Source organism: Lactuca serriola, chromosome 5, assembly GCF_051521515.1.
Source record: "Lactuca serriola cultivar US96UC23 chromosome 5, Lser_US96UC23_V15, whole genome shotgun sequence".
In the NCBI taxonomy this organism is placed as follows: domain Eukaryota; kingdom Viridiplantae; phylum Streptophyta; class Magnoliopsida; order Asterales; family Asteraceae; genus Lactuca; species Lactuca serriola.
Genome location: NC_136412.1, coordinates 262102893 through 262110544, shown reverse-complemented (window position 1 = coordinate 262110544; position 7652 = coordinate 262102893). Strand labels below are relative to the sequence as shown.

General features: G+C 36.0%; 1 non-coding gene across 1 annotated transcript; it reads left to right on the top strand.

Moving 5' to 3' along the window:
- Positions 1-3270: 3270 nt before the first annotated feature.
- Positions 3271-3467, top strand: LOC145056317 (U2 spliceosomal RNA). The gene has a single exon (XR_013685799.1). It is a non-coding gene; the product is annotated as a U2 spliceosomal RNA (small nuclear RNA).
- The last annotated feature ends 4185 nt before the right edge of the window (positions 3468-7652 follow it).

Sequence of the window (7652 nt, the reverse complement as noted above, 5' to 3'; positions counted from 1 at the left end):
GTTAATGGCGATGATGTGAGTGGAAACGAGGAGGAGGATGTTTTTGTGGAGGCTGTTCAACATACACGGGTCAATCAAATCAAGTTGGAAAGATAAAGGTATACGTGAGAGGGATGACATGTGTTTTGAGGGTGATAGTACTAATCCGAGCAAACAAATATCTATGGAAGACATGGCCACTGTGAAAGCATAACTAATGATAAGGAAAGATCAAAAAAGTCAAATAATGCCAATGAAGATGGAAGTTCGTCTTAATCCATGTCGAAACCACGAGGGTTTGATGGGGGTCGATTTCATTGTGTTGGTGTCGAGGGGTTCCGGAAGCAACCCACCGTCAAGGAACATGATTTTGATGTCGAGAATTCGTTGGATAAGCCGGTTTATTCATCCTCCTACTAAGCCACGCCAGAAAATCGAAAGGGTATGAATCATACATTCTTAAATTATCGAGTGAGAACACAATGGATAATTGAATATTCTTTCTCTTAAATATTAGTGGGATCGGGAGCAACGACAAACCGAATAAAGACATGAAGTTGTGTAGAACGCATATTGTTAAATTTTTTGGGATTCAAGAAACATGTATGGTCCGTTAGATCTTGTAAAATTATAGAGTATTTAGGGAAAGGGCCAATGGGTTATTACTATGCATTTGGGATCCTTCGGTGGTTGAATTGAATAGATTTAATGGGAAGGAATAAATTATTATTGTCGAAGGGGAGTGGGTGTTTCCTAAGTTTTTCATGAATACACAATTTATACAAGTTTTCTATCAGATTCACATTCCGAGAGGGTAGGTTTGGTTTTTCCTCAAGATACGACAAATTCATTTAATGATTTCATTCATAAAAGAAGGGTTACTTGATAAGAAACATTCTATGGGTGGGTATGATTTTACCCAATTAGTGTTAATGGTGAAAAATTAGCAAACTGGATAGATTTTCAGTTTTCAGGAATCTTGTAGATATTTCGGGTTTAATGTCACCATCGTTGGAGAAATCAATTCCATATTAGAGACACGTTTTTTTTTTCAAACATGTGGTGGCAGCTTTCAACTTGTATAATTGTTGCATGAAATGGGATTATTTTGACGATGTGAGATTGATCAAGGAAAATGCCACTCCAAAAGTAATGGGGGATCGTTTGAATATTTTGAGAAAAATCATGATTACGAGAAATTGAAAACTTTAGATGTTATTAAAGAAGCTAAGATTAAACGAAGAATTTGAAGGGGACGGAAAAGCAAAGTACGTTGACAGTATTCTTAGTATTCTTAATAGAAGACACATGCAACTTATTATTCGTGGTACAAAAACAGTCAATTAGCAGCATGATCCGCAAATTGGTGAGAAGATTATTTTAGTAATAAATAAAATTTAACAGGTTCGAAGGCGAGAGTGTTCAAAAACATAGCACACGGTGTACAAATCTCGTGTCATATCAAGACGATTGTTCGGAAGTTCTGTGCACGATTGAGGAAATTAAAAGTGTTGTTTGGTCGTGCGAAGGGGATAAAGTTCCGGGTGCAAATGGCTTCTCGAACTATGATATTTTTGATGGTGTCACGGAGTTTCTTATTTAAGCTAATATTCCACATGGCTGTAATGGTTCTTTCATCACTCTAATTCCAAAGGTGGGTAGCTCATTGAAAGTTATACATTATCGACCACTTAGTTTGATTGTGTTAGGATACAAACTCATTGCTAAGTTGTTGGCTAATCGACGATTTAAGATAAAATCTTTCAAAGGTAAAAGTCGATAGATAAACGAGGATGTTTGAAGTATGTTGCTACTTTAGATTTTTCGGCAAATATAAGTGTTGTGCCTATTTGGGTGTTGACATTATCCGAGACTGAATTAAGTTTTAGAATCTAGAGTTTTTCCGGTAAGTGGAACTTAACGTACGAGTCTTGTACCTATTTAATCTCATCTTGTCGTATCTTATATTTATAACTAAGGGTAATATTGATATGAGACGAAAAGCGATGCCAGGGGACCAAGTCATGAGCACGAGGAATTCTTATGATGACGTAGAGAACAAGATACAGATAGAATGAGAGGAGAAGATTGATGTGATGGATGAAATTTGGAATTTGAAGCAAAAGGGGGTTGATAGCAGTCAAGTTACTTCATCAATTACATCCACGCGATCACTTTACAATTCCTTTATTTTAGAAGCTTGTTTTGAGTTTCGAGTCCCATTAATGGAGACCCACGGCTAGATATAGTACTACTTGAAAGTTGAAATGGACGGCTTAAATGATGCGGTGATGCTGTTAGAACATGGACCATAGCACCTTTATGTAGATTCAACTGAAAAAATAAACATCACAGATGGTAAAACAAGAGCGGGCATTGAGTTTCGATTGTCGAAGATGGATTTTTCCGTTTCATCCATTAACTAAATTCGAATATAATGTTATTTATTGAGCGTTTTTTTATTCTAAATATATTTGTTCGGTAAAAGTCATCCCGTAAATGTTAGAATCGAATTGGAAGTGATTTTAGGTGAAGATGATGAAAAGAGCGGGACATGTTGGTTGAAAAAGCGGATAGTATCTTGGAAAGGAACAGCGAACAATTACGGGAAACATAATGTATGGTTGAATATTCAATACCTGAGAGCGAGAGCGGGATGACATAACGAAGAAAGGGTTGCCCGGAAAAATAATTTTTGTGAGGTTTTCAAACGAGTAAGAAATGTGTTGGATATGATTATAAATTTATATGGTTTGAAGATGTAATGTGATTTTTATCAGCAAAACAAGCTAAAAGGATTATGTTGATTAAAAACACATATTTTGATAGAATGGATTTTAAGAAGTCGGACTTATCTGAGAAGTTTGAGTTTGTCCATTAGCTGTTGTGTTTACTTAATAGATATGTGATAAAAACAAAATGGAGAAATTAAAGCAAAGCATAGTAGGTACATGAGTGGAAGGAGCCATTTGTAATCGAGCATGAAATGAAGTTGTGCTGTTTGTTGGCGTGGAGTGAATTTAAACTACAGAAAAATAAGAAAAGAAAAAGCAATGCAATCATAAACACATATGCATATGCAGTAGTAGAGTGTAAGTTTGATTTGAATATATATAGAGAAAGTAAAGAAGTAAAAGAATAATACTCCATTGAAGTTGTTTTTGTTGGTGAAGGAAGGGAGCTGGCAGCGAAAGCGAAAGTGTCTGCATCCGAATTCCCACATCGGGTGAATGAAGGAAGCAGGCAAGAGGGAGGCGAGTACAAAAAGGGAAGCCCTGGAGGGGAATAAGCATACCTTTCTCGGCCTTTTGGCTAAGATCAAGTGTAGTATCTGTTCTTATCAGTTTAATATCTGATATGTGGGCCATCGGCCCACTCGATATTAATCTTATTTTTTATGGGGGAAGGCCCGTTACAGTAGCTTGCTGCTGGGGTTCTTCATGTGTCGCCTTGGTCTTACACTACAGCCAAGGCCCGGCGTACCCCTCCAATACTTGGTCCAATGTTTAAGAATAGCTTAAAGCTTTTATACTTGAAAAGTCTTAAAAATTTGAAACAAGTCTTTGCTGTGTCTGATGTGAACCCACTCCCGTAAGTTTATAAAATCGTCTTGGAATCCTTCACACACCAATGTGGGAGCAGTCACTAATATATACCTACACAAACTTAAATTTCCTTTTGATTAACAATTCCACCAACACATTGTAATTGGACTTCGCGTCATGTAAAACAAAACCATCTCCAACGACATCAAGGGATTTTGGTTCTTCGAAACCATCTGATGGTTTCTTTCTAGTCCAACTTATCATCAACTTGTATGACTATCCTGGTACCCCACAAGCAGGATTGCAGTGGGAAAGACAATCAGTCTGAAGAGATGACGACAAAGGTCCGTCTTACTTATAAAAGCTTCGGGAAATGTTGTCCCATCAAAACATAACACCAACGCCAAATAGAAGCTTCCGCCCGCAATGTCGACACTACCGTGCAATCGATTTACTTTTTATGTAATCTGATTTAATGTTTATGTTATTGAAAATAATCATACTTCACACATCATACTTTTTGTTTAAACAATACAGAACATGACACAATTATATATGAGAAACCAATCACTTCAACTTATATAGAACGGAATACGATATACCGTAAACACTAAACCTAGAATCTCATAGACTCCGACTTGCTTGATGCAACAATTACGGACCGATCGGCCGGAAATCTATAATTTGCGCCTTATCGGGGCATGTTTAACCCAAACCCTAATATCTACCTTAGGGTCTCTCGGTTTAAGATACAGGGGAATTGAAAACGCATCATTGACATGACGATTTGTTTGTAATTTTTCTTCGTAAGCGGTACCTATTTTAAATTGCAAACTTGTATTTAACATAACGAAATAAACCCCTAGTTAAAAGCATGTAACCATTTCTTAAATACAAATAACTTATTTGAAATGGATCATTGAAATGCTATATTGTGGGGACATCTCGATAAACTGATTGCTTTGTATTAGCCATATTAAATATATAAGAAACGCTAGGACATATGTGATTTTATTTTTGGTAAGATTTTTTTTTTTTTTTTAGATTTTTCTTTGCAGGCACGCATCAACATACATGAAGAGAACCCGAGTTAGATCCCTAAGAACATTTCCAATCAACGACTAAGTTATTGAGATTGGATTTTTGAAATGTTATATTACGTGGACATCTAGATAAAATTAATTTTGTGGCTAAATTCTATTACATTATAGAAACTTTCTACATGAGACTCTCCCTTGGCCCGAACCTCCTGAAAATTCTAGCTCTTCCAGAGTGGTATCTCATTGATGTCTCGGACCCCCCCTCCACCGGAAGGAGGCCTTCTTCGCATTCCACCTAAGGGGTACACGAAAAGCCCAAAGTCAATCATAGGGAACAGGAGGCCTTCTTTGCATTCCACCAAAGGTGTGAAGGAAAAGACCAAAGTCAATCATATGGAATAGGAAAAGTAAAGCTTTATAGGGTATTCTGTCAATTTCTGTCCATGTGCAAGTAGAAGGGGTAGAAAGCATGTTCTTTTGGTACAACTCCTCTTTCTTCATTGAAACTAGCTAGCTATCTTTGAAGTCAAGTACTTAGCCGCAAAGGCAAGTCCATCACGGGCACTACCCGACTTATTTCGGTAATCCCATAGTTAATGGCTCATTTCACTCTTTTTATATAAGAAATACGTGGAGTCAATGGCTTCCTATCCTCCTGACCAAGTCGCTACATGGTCTATGTAACTGAGCTAACACGTATAGGAACTTATGTGATGTTATTTTTAGTATAAATGTTAAAAAGTGAAATATCAAACCGATACTGCAAAGCTCAAATATATTTTCAAAATACAACACCAACATTACATAAGTTTAAAAAATCAAAATCCTAGTTATTTTTCGATATAAGGGCATGAAATCAGGTGTTGGATGAAAATGAAAGATGAATACGCTTCAAAGTGGTAAACCACATACAATGTTAATTGTGAAACGTTTTGAAAAAAAAAACTAGGGTTGACCTCTATATAGCGTTCTGGTGGGCGCCCGGGGGGGGGGGGGGGTCATTGTTAATGGTGTTTGGAAAGAAAATCGAATCAAACGAGAACCCTAATTTAAAAAAGGTGGGAGATTTGTCTTTCACGACATTTGATACAACTTTTTCAGGGGGATTTGGAGATGAAGGATCTATGGAAGATAGGTTAAAATATAGAGTGGTTGTAGATGTTTATATGTCAAGGAAGTTGTTAGGGATGAAGCTTTCTATTGCCAAATTCTTAGATGTTGATAATAAGTAGTGTTTGATTCAAAACTTTTGCACCATATCGATTGGGAGATTTCTTTTATTTTCTTCGACTGCGAGGTTTATAAGGGAAGAGAAAATAATATGAGCCCACACAGATCAACCAAGACCACAAGTAAATTCAAATGGTAAGAAAACTCAATTTGGGAAGGAAATTCAAAATATTATGCCTCGATGTCAACGGGGAAGGGGAGACACATAGTCAACATGAACATATAATATTTTTTAGGAATAAAATATATGTAGATTGTGCTTGACTTATTGTGTATGGATCTTGGGTGTCTTCGGAATGTGAATCTCAATGAAATCTTGTATAAGGTGTGTAGTGAAGAATGATTTAACGAAATTAAAGTTAACTGTATTGTGGGATGTGGGTGTGTATTGAATTTAAGTATCAAAATCCTTGCATTAAGCTCAAAAAATACGATGAGAATATTGGTACTTTAAGGAGACGAGGTTGTTAACAAATAACTTTTTGGTTGATGAAAGGATGGTGTGGCTTGAAATTGAGGGCCTTCCTTTTCGATGTGTGCTTGTACATCTGTTGCATTCAAGAAAATTGCAATTTCTTGGGATGAAGCTATGTTTATTGACAGGGATAAAAAATAAAGACACGTTTATGGGGGGATCATCTTTAAAAACCATCATAAAATCACAAAATAGAAGAGTTTGTTACGGTGGAAATTGAAGAGGTGAAGTATAAAGTGTGCGTGAAAGGGACACTACTAGAAAAAAGGCCTTTTACGATGCTCATTGCACGTCGTAAAACGCTCAGACGACGCGCAAATGCGCGTCAAGAAAGGCCCTGTCATAACGAGAGACGACGCACATTTACGACACGCATTTATGACACACAATGCGTATCATTAAAACCACTGTCAAGAAAGGCCATGTCATAAATGAAGATGACACACATTTATGCGTATCGTAATTTTTATTTTAATTTTTTTTAAAAAATATTTGTAGATTTACTAATTTTCAAATTAAATTTGCATTTCATGTCTCATAATAGAAAATAAAATACCATATACAAAAAATATAATCCATTGCACAAAAGTTAATGTCATTCATAATACAAAATAAAATACGATAAATAAGAAAGATAACTCATTGCACTAAAATGTCAAATACAAATAATCATTGTTTACTATATAACCTAATACTACATTGCTATTAAGGGACATCATCATAACTCACTGAAGGTCTTAGGGTTCATGTGCAAATAAAGTAAAACATTGCTAGCTTAAATTCATCAAGTCCTTGGCGTGAAGTCTTAGGTAGAAGCTTAACTGCAATCTCCAATCCTTCTAGCAGGCCCTATAGATCATTATTGGCCATGTAGCAAGATCAACCTGCCAAAAAACACACCAAATTAATCAGAAGCTGAGATGCTAGCTATAGGACAATCCAAAAATAAATTATAAGAATAACAATTAGTCAATGGACTTATCGTGGATCAATAGTTGCAGACACCAAAGTAATAAAAATAGATATTTGTTGGCCACACAACACACATAACAAATGCAGCTGAAATGGCACATCCAATGAACCAGAAAAGAGGTAATGTGATCCACTCTTGTTTTCCTTGTCTGTAGCAAATGAAACAAAGATGTACTGATTTTGAACTTATTTGTTAACTTGAAATGGAATTTTTTTATAAAGTAGACTATTAACAAGTAAACATCTAACTTAAACAATCTATCACATCACATCACATATTAGGCAATGTCTCATTCAAATTGTTTTCAGTAAAGAGAATAGGCGAACCAAGAATAAAGATAAATTAAAGGGAGAGGTGGGCTTATAGATTTGGACATACAACAATCCCAAACCCTGGCAGTGTGGCCAAAT